Raw genomic sequence first — 13876 nt, forward strand, 5'->3', positions numbered from 1 at the left:
AATTAATTTTAGAAGCCTAGAAAATTTGGAGGATTCTGTTTGTATCAAATTACCAAAATGCAACACTTTTCTTTCCTTGCAACTAGTTTTCCAAATCCAGGATTTACCAAAACCCCTGTTCTCTCAGCTGCCCTTTCTCCTTGGCCTTTCCTCCAGAGTTTTAGACTGTCATGGGTAGTGGGCAGGAGGTGAGTGTAAGTAGAAAGAGATCATTGTGAAGTGGAGTGGAACGGAGTGAAATAGGGAATGGAGCGGAACAGAGCACCACTGTTGACTCTTACTCTCACAATCCAAATAGCATTTTGTCTACCTCTTCCCTTCCCCCCAAGCTGACAACCCCAGATGACTACCTTTACTGCTCAAAGGTCATTTGAAGTCATAGCCACAGGCTTTGAACTTAGAATCCTTATGACTTGCACACAAAAATAAGTATTCAAAAAATTCTAACAACAAACTAAATGATCACACCAGCCCAGGGGCAAGGACAAGAAGGCAAGAGGGGACAAAAAAAAAAAAAAAAGAAAAAATCCATCGCAGTCAAGTCAATTCCTACCCATAGTAACCCTACAGGACAGAGTAGAACTGCCCCATATGGTTTCCAAGGAGCGCCTGGTGGATTCCAACTGCCAACCTCTTGGTTAGCAGCTGTAGCTCTTAACTACTACACCACTAGGGTTTCCAGGAGGGGACAGGAAAGCTGGTAATGGGGAACCTAAGGTCGAGAAGGGGAAAGTATTGACATGTTGTTGGGTTGTCACCAATGTCACAAAACGATATGTGTATCAATCATTTAATGAGAAACTAATTTGCTCTGTAAACCTTCATCTAAAGCACAATTTAAAAAAAAGTTTGAAAAAAAATTCTCACAACATAAAAAACATGGTACAGTAATAGAAAGCCAGTTGAGCTAGATGTTCCCCAAGGCCATGGTCCCCACAGCCTCTCAGCCCAGCAATTCGGTCCCTCAGAGAGTTTGGGTGTGTTTATGGAGCATCCATGACCTTGCCTTGTATAAGTTGTTCCAGCTTCCCTAGTATTGTAGACAATCCAAAGTGTGACACATTAAAATCAGAAACTGTAAACATTTGAAAAGTAAAACCCAAATTTAGTGGCAAACAATATAAATGGGTTTTTTTTAAATATAAATGAAGAGCTTTATTCCCAATTTCTCTTGCTCTGCCTTCCTGCCTTTGTGCATAACTGGCTATCTGATCTCTATGTATCACTGTCTTCTCTGTCCCAAATGATGCTGCTGATGGCTGATGGTGTTGTTTTCCCTGTATGCAAATATGGCAAAGAGATGGCTGCTCCACCAGCACTTCTCTCCACCCAGCATATGTGAGAAGGCAGCCCTATGGTTCATGGCTTTGTAGCAGTTTTCACAGCCTGTTACTGTTTATGGCTGTGGGCTCTTCACCTTGTATGCCATCTGACACCCTGACTCCAAACAAGTGACCTACTTTTCACTTCATGATCTGCTGTTTCTGTTTTCTGGCATTTTATAGCTAGGCTGCCTCATTTGAAAATGTACCTCTGTGTATCTTTACAACACCTCTCCTGTGTCTTTACCAATTAGCTCTGCTTCGGTTCCTCAGACAGCTGATACTTGTGTATTCTATAGTCAGAACTGAGACAACTGGTGTGGATGAGAGGCCGGAGAAGACTTCCTTGCCTCCCTAAATGTCCCTCACCAACCTGTTGCAAGACTTAAAATTCATATAAATTGTTAAGGCATCGACAATTTACATCCGAAGTTAAAGATTGAAAGGTTTCCATATATGGAAGGAGTAATTTTTTTTTTTTAACCAACAGTAATAACAGACACTGATTATTTTAACTTCCACTATGTTTTTTTATGGGCTAGCCACTATATATAATTGTCCTGAAAACCCAAAAACTCCTACAAGAAGTTATTATTACTCACAGTTTACAGATGAAGAAACTGTGACTGACAGGAAGAATCAAGTAATTTTTCCAAGATAACTCATCTAGCAAATGACAGGGCAAAATTCAGACCCAGGGCTGTCTGATTCCCCAAAGTCCAAGGTTGCTACCCTGTATGTTGACAATGCAGCCCAGTGGACTTGGTCAGTCATTCACACCTAGCACAGGAGCTGGAGTGCTCTGATAAATGTTTGATGAATCAGTGAATGAGCACCTTGCTGTGAATTAGTTAACCAGATTGGCTTCCAGTTACCTGGCAAGTATTTGGAATAAATGAGACCCTGGACAAGTTAGCTGTGGTAGAAGGAAGGAAAGCTGTAGTCCAGAGCAAAGGGCCCCGCACCAGCAAGCCTGGGTGAGGTACCTTCCAGAAAAGTCAGGGAAACATAACAAAAATACAACAGTGCACAGAGGGATGGTACTGAAGAGAGTAGAAAGAAGTAACCCAGTAACGATAAGGAAGTACGACAAAAAATTCTGGGCCAATAATGTTGCTCAGGGGTGACCCTACTGTCATCTTTCCCCCTTTCCATCTCTCATGCAACACCCCACAGCCAGGCAGTCACAGAAGTGGGATTAGAACTCAGAGCATTTCCCATTGGGAAATACTGCCACTTGTATGCACGTTCAAACTTTAAATTCTTAAAACCGCAATTTACCTCTCTTTGAGCTGTATTTTTCCTCGTACATATTACCATTATCTCAAATGTATTTCTGTTCCAGACCTGAGCTGTAGAACAGAAAAGATCTGTACCCCTTCGAAGACTTTATTCTATCTCCATTGAAAACCAGTAAGATGTACCGCAATAATACGAATATACCTGAGAATCCACTGAAGAATCTCTCCCTCCATTCTGTTTCACTGTTAATAAGTCACAACAGTTAAAGGGCAAACACCAAGGCACTGACAGTGGTTGTGGTGAGAACGATGGAAAAAGTGGAGTGAGGGAAGACAGAAGGGAGGGATAACGGAGGGAGTGGCAAAGATCTTTAAAGGCATACAAAACTAAAGTGGTTTGGAAGTTATCATGACTAGAGTCAGGGAGAGGGAACTGTGATTAAGTTGGACCTGTGCTATTGTTCTGTGCCTTGAAATAAGCTTCTCTGAGAGGGAGTGTACTGAACCTGACAAGGGAAGTGGACTGATGAGGCCCACATGGGCTACCCATGTCAAAGGGCCAGAATATGAAGAAAAAAGCTGTAAGGTTATTTCAGAGAAAGAAACAGAGTCAGGACATTAGGAGTGAAAAGGAAAACCCACTCAGAAAACCTGAATGAAAGACCGAGCACCCAGCATCCCTGGGAAGGCTGGTAAGAGCGTTATAATGAGCCCAACTAGGATGGACTCACTGAGTCAGTGAGTCAGGACCTCCAAGCACACCGGTTGTACAATGAGGCCAAATGGAATTGGACCTTGGAACCAGGCTGGCAGATTCAGTTTCTTTTTAAAGAGAGAGTCCAGTCTAATCCTAGCATAGAAGTCAATTGGTTTAGTATGAGTAATCAGAACCACCAAGTTCAGTAGCTGGACATGGCCTGGTGGCAGAAACAAGAAGCACTTGGAAGAATCTGGTTAACTTTTGAAACCTTTGTCAACCTAGTAATTGTACAGCACATAAGCAAGAAATTGCCATTTGTTTCATTAGTAGAGAAATGCATCCTTCACTTTCTTCTTACTGTACTAAAACCAAGATGCAAACTGTAATAAAATGTGCTGCACTCAGTAAGAAAAGAGAAATAAAAGGTAGGACAAGTTCATGATGCTGGACATTCCTTGTTCTCATCCCACCCAGTCTTCCAACAAGCTTTGATTCTCTGCTGACAACAGGTCAAACATAACTGAAATGAAATACCAGAGACAAATTGCTCTCAAGAGTTTTCTGTTTTAGGAGTTGCCTATGAGAACTCATTTAAGAGAGAACAGACAAAACAATGCCAAGTCTCAGGCTGTAGGTACGGAATGAAGTACAAACCAGGATTTAAAAATATATCATTAATTCAGAGACAGAAACGTGATGTTTGTTCACAATACCATTCAGCATAACTACTTAAAAAATGTTATTAGGTACCGTCCAGTTGGTTCCAACTCATAGCGACCCTATGTACAATAGAACAAAACGCTGCCTGGTCTTTCAACATCCTCACAATCGTTGTTATGCTTGAGCTCGTTGTTGCAGCCACTGTGTCAATCCATCTCATCGAGGGTCTTCCTCTTTTTCATAGACCCTCGACTTTACCAAGCATGATGGCATTCTCCAGCATCGATCCCTCCTGATAACATGTCCAAAGTATGTGAGCCGTAGTCACGCCATCCTTGCTTCTAAGGAGCATTCTGGCCATACTTCTTCCAAGACAGATTTGTTCGTTCTTCTGGCAATCTATGGTATATTCAGTATTCTTTGCCAACAGTGTAATTTAAAGGCATCAATTCTTCTTCAGTTTTCCATATTCATTGCCCAGCTTTCGCACGCATATAAGGCAATTGAATACACCATGGCTTGGGTCAGGCCCGCTGTCATGAACTGAATTGTGTGCTCCCAAAAATACGTGTCAACTTGCTTAGGCCATGATTTCCAGTATTATGTGGTTGATCTCCATTTTGTGATAATAATTTTATGTTAAAGAGGATTAGGGTGGGATTGTAACACCTTTACCCAGGTCACATTCCTGATCTAATGTAAAGGGAATTTCCCTGGTATGTGGCCTGCACCATCATTTATCTCTCAAGAGATAAAAAGGGAAGAGAGGGGACCACATACCACCGAGAAGGCAGCACCGGGAGCAGAGCTCGTCCTTTGGACCTGTGGTTCCTGTGCCTGAGAAACTCCTTGACCAGGGGAAGATTGATGACAAAGACCTTTCTCCAGAGGCTGCAGAGAGAGAAAGCCTTTTCCTGGAGCTGACAGCCTGAATTTGGACTTGTAACCTACTTGACTGTGAGAGATTAAATTTCTCTTCATTAAAGCCATCCACTTGTGATATTTCTGTTACAGCAGCACTAGACGACTAAGGTAGCCAGCCACCTTGGTCTTCAAGGTGACGTCTTTGCTTCTTAACACTTAACAAAGGTCTTTTGCAGCAGATCTGCCTAATGCATTTCTTGATTGCTACTTTCTTAACTTCCATACTGTTTCCATGGGTGTTGATTATGGATCCAAGTAAAATGAAATCCTTGACAACTTCAATCTTTTCTCCTTTTATCATGATGTTGCTTATTGGTCCAGTTGTGAGGATTTTTGTTTTCTTTATGTTGAGGTGTAATCCATACCGAAGGCTGTGGTCTTTGATCTTCATCAGTAAGTACTTCAAATCCGCTTCACTTTAAGCAAGCAAGATTGTGTCATCTGCATAACGCAGGTTGTTAAATGAGTCTTCCTCCAATGCTAATGCCCATTCTTCTTCATATAGTCCAGCTTCTCGGATTATTTGTTCAGCATATAGATTGAATAAGTATGGTGGAAGGATACAACCCTGAGGCACACATTTCCTTACTTTAAACCACACAGTATCCCCTGGTTCTGTTCTAACGACTGCCTCTTGATCTATGTACAGGTTTCTCATAAGCACAATTATGTGTTCTGGAATTCCCATTCTTCGGAATGTTATCCATAATTTGTTATGATCCACACCATTGAATGCCTTTGCATAGTCAACGAAACATAGGTAAACATCTTTCTGGTATTCTCTGCTTTCAGCAAGATCCATCTGACATCAGCAACGATATCCCTTGTTCTACATTCTCTTCTGGATCTGGCTTGGATTTCTGGCAGTTTTCTGTCAATGTACTGCTGCAACTGCTTTTGAATGGTCTTCAGCAAAATTTTACTTGAGTGTAATATTAATGATATTGTTTGATAATTTCCGTATTCTGTTGGATCACCTTTTTTGGAATAGGCATAAATATGGATCTCTCCCAATCAGTTGGCCAGGTGGCTATCTTCCAAATTTCTTGGCATAGACAAGTGAGCACTTCCAGTGCTGCATCCATTTGTTGAAACATCTCAATTGGTATTCTGTCAATTCCTGGAGCCTTGTGTTTTGCCAATGCCTTCAGTGCATCTTGGACCTCTTTCTTCAGTAGCATTGGCTGATGGATTTGAACTGCCGACCTTTTGGTTAGCTGCTGTAGCTCTTAACCACTGAGCCATGAGGGCTCTAGGATAAGGGTAAAGAGGCTTTAATTCTCCCATAATCTTGCTCAGCACGTCCTCCCTTAATTATTTGCTACCAACAGTTCTCTCAAATTTATCTTAAAAAAACAAAACAAAAACCTGCGAGGCAAGTTCAATTTTATAGTCCTCTTCTACACCCTTCCAACCAGACTGCAGATTCCAGCCCTAATTACCACTAATATAGAAATGCTGGAGTTGCCTCTGTTATAACTATCTTGTATTTTAAGTACATATAATAATTACCTAACAGACTTTTTTTTTAACAGACTTAGAAGGTTGTCCATCATTGTGGACTCAATATTAGACAGGCTCCTCTATACATATTGCTCACATTTTAAAAGACCTTGTTAGGTGTCAATTAGAATCATGAGAAAAAAACAGAGAAAAAGTGAAACAGAGACAGAACTGTATTTTCAAAGTGGTTTGCAAATATTCCCATTAGTCATTCAAATCATCACACCCCACATGAAGATGTTGGAGATAATGAGAAAGAGTTTCAAGATGCTGTTGCTAAGGCACTTCTCTAACCGAGGGTGAAAATCCTACTATAAATAATACATTAAAAAAGCTGGTTGCTTTGTGCTTTCCTGCACTTTGATTCTAAAATGCATCTTTATCAACAACTCATTTGAACCAAAGTGTTCCCAGTTTCTTTCATTAGAAATTACCAAAATCAAAAACTCGTTGCTGTCGAATTGATTCCAAGAAATTACCTATCACTTAAGATTACTTTCGCTCAGATTTTACTCAGGCAAGAGTAATAAAGACGTTATTTCCTCTAACAGAACTTTAATTTGCAATTTTAACAAGGAAGTTATACGTAGGAATCTCCTGAGGATCCTGTTAAACTGTAGATTCTGATTCAAAGCACCTGGAGTGGAAATGCAAATTGTCAGCAAGGGGTTGGACCAGAACTAACTGGTTTGAAGCCATGACTTTAACCCAAATTCTTTGTTCTTTTTCCTGGGTTATTCCTTCAAGCACCACAGAGCCTGACCTGAATGAAAGAATCTTTTGTGACATATTCTGTGTTGTTCAAAGTTTTAGCAGTCTTGCCAGCTATTTATTATTAGTGATTGCCAGGTTTATAATTACATACACATAATGAAAGTTAATTTCAGTCAAGGTGTGCTGCTTAATGCTTGATCCTCATTTTTTTAAAAGTTATTTTTCTTATTTGATGCTTTATAAACCTGAGGAAATGTTATATCAGACACAGCAGTTAACCATAAAAGTGATATTGTGGCTTTATGAATCTGATTAAGAAACTAACATCAGATTGTTGTATTTGATTAGAAACTCAGTCTAACTTGATTTGATCTGTTTTTAGTAACAGATTTAGAAATACCGATATTGTAAGTATATTAAACCCAAAAAACCAAATCCACTGCCATCAAGTCAATTCTAATAGCAACCCTACAGAACAGAGTAGAAGTGCCCCATAGGGTTTCCAAGGAGCACCCGGTGGATTTGAACTGCTGACCTTTGGTTAGCAGCTGAACTCTTAACGAATTCAAACTAGCAGATATGAAGCCCAGCATATGATGAGCACCTAATACATGTCAGCTTTATTTCATATCTTACTTGATTTCCATGACAAGCGTTTAGGACATCAGTATTTTTTTTAATACTGATGTCTTACACTTGTCATGGATTGGCATATGACAAAAGACTGAATTAAGGCTTAGAGAGATTAAATAATTTTGTTCACGATCACACAGCTTCTAGGCACCTTTTTGTGCTGTAACAGGGTTTCTTCTCTAGGAAAGCCAAAGCAAACAGGGCAGCCCTTTACAATTATCTCACAAAATAAAGAAATTATTCCTTTCTATCCAAAGTTTCTAATTTATAAGAGGGAGAAGATAAATGAATTATTCCTTAGTTTTATGTGTACATGCATTATACACAAGCATATGTACTGCGTGCATTAATGTACATCTCATATTCTCTTCAAATTTATAAAGACTTTATGGAGGATGTGAGCTTTTAAATTCTACTTAGAAGATTCAAATATCATTATTTGATCACTGACCAGACAGAATATCTAGGTCATAAATCCTAAACTATCAGTTTATAGGTCAAATCTGGCCTGTAGGCACGGTTCTTTTTTTGGTTTATTTTTGCTTTGTTTTCCTAGTTTTGTTTGTTTTTGGTTTTTTAATTGAAATAGTTGCCAGTAGAGATTTCACTTAAAAATCAGCAGATTGGCTGCATGGGGCCCACAGTTCCAAGCATCAGTCAGCAGGAGCTGAATAGTAGTGACTTCCTTTAGATGGAGTCTGTGTTCCCTCTGGGTGCTACGATATTCATCTGTCAGCTTCATTCATATATGAAATTTGACTGCTCCCTATATTCATCTGGGTTTGTGACCTCTAGCCTACGTTTCAGCACCATCTCCACAAAACTGTATAAAACAGGAATTTTAATCTTCTTTTCTAAACACAGAGTCCATCCCCTTTCCATGGAAACTGAGTTTTACTCATGGGGCAGTGTGGACTGGGTAAACCCACCAGCATGGCCACAGATGATTTATTTGACACTTGAGCCAAGCAGGGTAACTCATGTTCTCTCTTCTCAGAATTGAGAACTTGTACTTAGAAACAATTATTTAATTTCTGCATGTGGCTAGAATTGTGACTGTCAATTTGGAAAGTATAGGGTGGCCATAATCTGCCATTTTGACTAGACAAATGGTGAGATCCCATTTGGAGAGAGAGAATAGACATGAAGTCAGGTTCGTGGGATCCACAAGATTCCCCTGCATCCTTATAATACATCCTCTTATTTGCACGTATTGTCTTAAAATGGTTTCTGTCTCTTACAAACACTTGTCTTAGCCTTGAAACCTGCTGACTTCCTCTCTCTGTGCCTTAATTTAGGATCTTTGAAAATTGCTGGCTTCTCTTCTCTATGTCTCAAATTAGAAGCCTCAATTTTGAAATCTGCTGACTTCCCCTCTCTGTACTTTAATTTGCAAATCTCTTAAAGTTAAAAAGTAAAAATCTGATAATAACTCATTCAGCCTGTTAGGATTATGTTGAAGGTCAAATGGGACTACACATATTCTTTGAAAACTATAAACCACTATACGAATCTAATGTACAGTTACTTTAACACCTCTGCAAAATATTCAGCAACTGGAGACACAATAGATGAGGCAAAGTGGGAACATTTTCATGGCTAAAGTAGAGGATTCGTATGTATAAATAACAGGAAACAAGAATATGTGGGTGGACCAGTTAATTTTTTAAGAGGCAAGGGTTAAAGGATAAAATTCTTATAGCTATCTGAGTTGTCACTCCTAAAAGCATAATTATTATTAACCATATCGATAGAGACTTTTTGTAAGGAAAAAACCTTACAATACAGATTTTTCAAAAGAAATTCAGTTTAATTGCTTAAACTAATTAGAACTATTTCTAAGCAGTTGTTTTGCTGAGAGAATATATATTCATTTTAATTACTAAAGAATCACAGAATTTGGTAACTGAAAAAAAAGCATTTTTGGAAAACAGTTCAGCATCCTCATTTTGTAGTTCCACAGAGGATAAGTGAAAAAGCATATCCATTTTCATATGTGAAACTAAAATAATTAAGACCTTTTAAATTCCAGAAATATTTACAGAGCACCGTGATCATGATTATACCCACCATTTGAAAACACATAATGTATGAATGAATGAGCTGAGTGAGTACTAAATATATATGAGATACAAAAAGGAGCAAGATAAAGTTTCTGACATCAAGGACTACATAACATAATAGGGATGCAGGGATAGTTCACGTACATCTGTGAATACAGCCGAGAATAAGAAAGGGGCTAGAATAGGTACACAAAAATGAGATTTCATATATGACAGAGATTGAAGAAAGGCTTCAGGGAAGTTGATACAGCTCTAACTGATGGGTTAAACATTGAAAAACAGAAAGCAGAAAGAGCTGGATGTATGGCTAGGGGAGTGAGGAACTGTCTCTCAGACCAGGAGAACAGCATGACAAAGAAAATGCAGTGCAATTTTAGGGAAGGCTTTCTGGTTTAATTGGATCATAGTGTACAATTAGTAAAGACAAGTCAAAGCGACAATGCAGATGACCTTGGATGCCAAGCTGAGGAGCTCGGACCACATTCTCTAGGCAGTAGGAAGACACTGAAGGTCAACGTACAGGGGAATAACCAGTCAGAAGACCATTTCTGAAAATAGAAGGCGGAGCCAATATGGCACTATAGACAGAAACACCATGCTGTCCCTCTGCAGCAAAGACCTAAAAAACTAAATAAAACAAACATCAATCCTGGAGCCCTAAGCAACACATGAAGGAATACAGAAATTGATCCAGGGCTGAATGGAATAAGAAACTGACAGAGAACAGAGAACAAGGAGAGCTACAGAGGAGAGGTTCCCTACCAGCTAACATGGCACGAGTTTGCCAACTTGGACTACATCCACCAAGGAATGCAGACACGGAGTACAACTTCACGGAGCTCCCAACCGGAGACAGAGCACCCAGGAACCAGGGATATACCTTTCCCACCACCCACCCATCTTCCATGTATGTGACCTCCACCACCATCATTTTGTTTGTTTTGGCTTTTTTGTTCCTTCTCTCTCTCTCTTCCTTCCTTTCCTTTCTCCCACCCAGACAGCCCCAGGTGCAATCCCCTCCTCTTTTTGAGGGGCTGTGATTTTTAGGTTTGTTTGCTTCGTTCTTTTTTTCCCTTGTTTTTCTGTTTCTTCTCTCTCTCCTTTCTCACACCCACCCAGCCCTGTGCACTGCTCCCCCCCTCCCTTCTTGAGGGGCCATGCTGCACCTCTTGGTTGGAGAGTCACTGCAAGTGACCTCTCTGGGTCTGTGCTGTCATCACCTACCGGCTCCCTCAGCACCATTTTATTTACTTATTGTTTTGTTGTTATTGTTGTTTCTTCTCTATTCCTTTCTTCCTTTCCTTTTTCCCACCCACCTAGACCCATGTGACGCCCCTCCCCTTCTTGGTAGGCTGTGCTATACTGCTCAGCTGGAGAGCCTCTGGCACACAGCCTCCCCAGGTCTGCACTGCCCCCACAGGATGGCTCCTTCAGTACCATATTTTTTATTTTTCTTTATCTTTCCCTTTCTTCCTTTCCTTCTCCCTCCTACCTAGTCCCTGCGCTGCCTCTGCCTCTTCCTGACAGGTCATGCCATGCCACCTGACAAGAAAGACATCAGGTCACCAGCACCCCAATTCCGCCAATGGCCAGTTCCCCTACCACCATATGTATTTTCATTATTTTTTTAAATTATTTATTTATTCATTTTGTTTGTTTGCTTGTTTGTGGGTTTCTTCCCCCTCTTTCTTTTCCTTTCTCCCACCCACCTAGCCCTGTGCACTGCCCACGCCCCTTCTCAACAGGCCAAGCCACACTGCTTGGCTACTAGGTCATCGACATATGGCCTTGCTGGGTCTGCCCTGCCCTCACCCGCCAAATCCTACCACACTGCCATTTTATTTACTTTTTTTTTCTCTTTTCCTTCATATTTTTCTTTTTTGCTTTTTTCTTTATTTTCTTTCTCTTCTTTCATGCATCCACTTAGCTCCACACACCACATCATCTCCTTTCCCTCCTGCCTATCTGCACTGTGTGCCAAGCACTGCGCCCCTGAGCGGCACTGATGTGGTCCGCTGGCTTCTCCCCAACAGCCCCAGTTCATGCCACAAACTACCCATCCCTGCCCTTCCACCCCCACTGGACCCACCCTGCTGCACCATAACTGAGTGACTGGCGTTCCCCACCTGTACAAGGTGGTAAGAAATGTGCTCACAGGTGAGCAAGTAACAAAACACACCCAGCTTTCCTGCCCAGATGTAACCAAATAAAACAGAAAAGCAGGATGAAATAATCAAATCTACAATCAATAAACAAAGAAAATAATTCCTGAATGTGCCAGAGACACCAGACAATATCAAAACATACTAAAAAACAGGAGAGGATGGCTCAAGAAAACAACCAAAATAAAACATCAGATGGCCTTCTGGTAGAAGAAAACGCACTGAAACTACCTAACAGGGAATTCAAAACTCTAATATTTAGGGTTCTCCAACAGATGATGGAAAATGCAGACAAAGTAAGGAAAAAATAGACAAAATCATGGAAAATACAGACAATATCAGAGAAAACACAGATAAAGCAATGGAAAAATTCAGGAAAATAACTCAGGTGCAAAATGTCAAAATAAACAAACAACTAGAAAGCATACAAAAACAGCAATTAGAGATCAAAAAATAAACAAGATTTCAGAAATGGGCAGTGCAATAGAAGGTTTTAGGAGCATATCTGAAACAATGGAAGACAGGATCAGTGAAATTGAAGACATTCTTTTATACCACTTTATTTGAGGAAAAATCAGAAAAGAATGAAGAAAAATGAGAACAATGTGGGATACAATCAAAAGCAAAAATCTGTATGTGACTGCAGTTCCAGAACGGGGGAGAAAATGGGAAACACAGAGAGGATCATTGAAGATTTGCTGACAGAAAACTTCCCTAATATCATGAAAGATGAAAAGTCAACCATCCAAGAAGCTCAATGAACCCCATATAGGATAGACCCTAAAAGAAAATAACCAAGACATATCATAATCACACTTGCTAAAACCAAAGACAAAGAATCCTGAGAGTAGCTTGAGAAAAACAAAAGTCACATACAAAGGCGAAACAATAAGACATTTCTGGAAATAAACATGACAATTAAGTGTGGATTCATTAGTGTGAGGCAAAAACAAAATAATAATATAGGTAAGGTAATGAAAGTATGGTAATGAGAATGCAAAGAAGGGTTTTATTTTCAGAAACAAAATCAGCTGAATCTGTAACATTTAGAAAATAATGAAATGTGAGGATTAGAAAGAGGCACAATTGTTTGGGTAAATGGAATAATTTATTTTATTTAACATTAATTGCCACTATGTTTAATGTTTCAATGTACTTTACTTAACAATAGGTACGAGTGACTTACTAAAGATAGAACAAATATGGAAGTGTCAAGCCTCATAGTTCCAAACAAGCATTTTATGCCTATGTGATACGTCACTTTTGCAAGTGATGTGGTTAGTAAAAGTGAGGTCTTCCAGGTCTGGAGGCAGCTATGTAACAGACTATAAGCACCAGCTTTTAGGTAATAATATAACACAGAGAAACACTGAAGTGTATTCGAGAGACAGAATAACAGGGGCGGGGTCTGAGATCATGTTTTCTGGGGACATCTAGGTCAACTGGCATAACAAAGTTTATTAAGAAAATGTTCTGCATCCCACTTTAGTGAGTTGTATCCGGGGTCTTTAAAGCTAGCAAGTGGCCATCTAAGATGCATCAATTGGTCCCAACCTATCTGGAGCAAAGGAGAATGAAGAACACCAAAGACACAAGGAAAATATTAGCCCAAGAGACAAAAGGGGCCACGTAAACCAGAGACTCCATCAGCCTGAAACCAGAACTAGATGATATCTGGCTACCACCAATGATTGCCCTGACAGGGAACACAACAAAGAGTTCCAGATGGAGCAGGAGAAAAGTAGGGTGCAGAACTCAAATTCTAGTTAAAAGAACAGACTTAATGGACTGACTGAGACTAGAGGAACCCCAGAAGACATGGCCCTCGGACTCTCTGTTAGTCTAAAACTAAAACCATTCCCGAAGCTGACTCTTCAGACAAAGATTAGGCTGGATTATAAGACATAAAATGACACTTGTGAAGAGTGTGCTTCTTAGCTCAAGCAGATACATC

Source organism: Loxodonta africana, chromosome 4, assembly GCF_030014295.1.
Source record: "Loxodonta africana isolate mLoxAfr1 chromosome 4, mLoxAfr1.hap2, whole genome shotgun sequence".
NCBI lineage: Eukaryota > Metazoa > Chordata > Mammalia > Proboscidea > Elephantidae > Loxodonta > Loxodonta africana.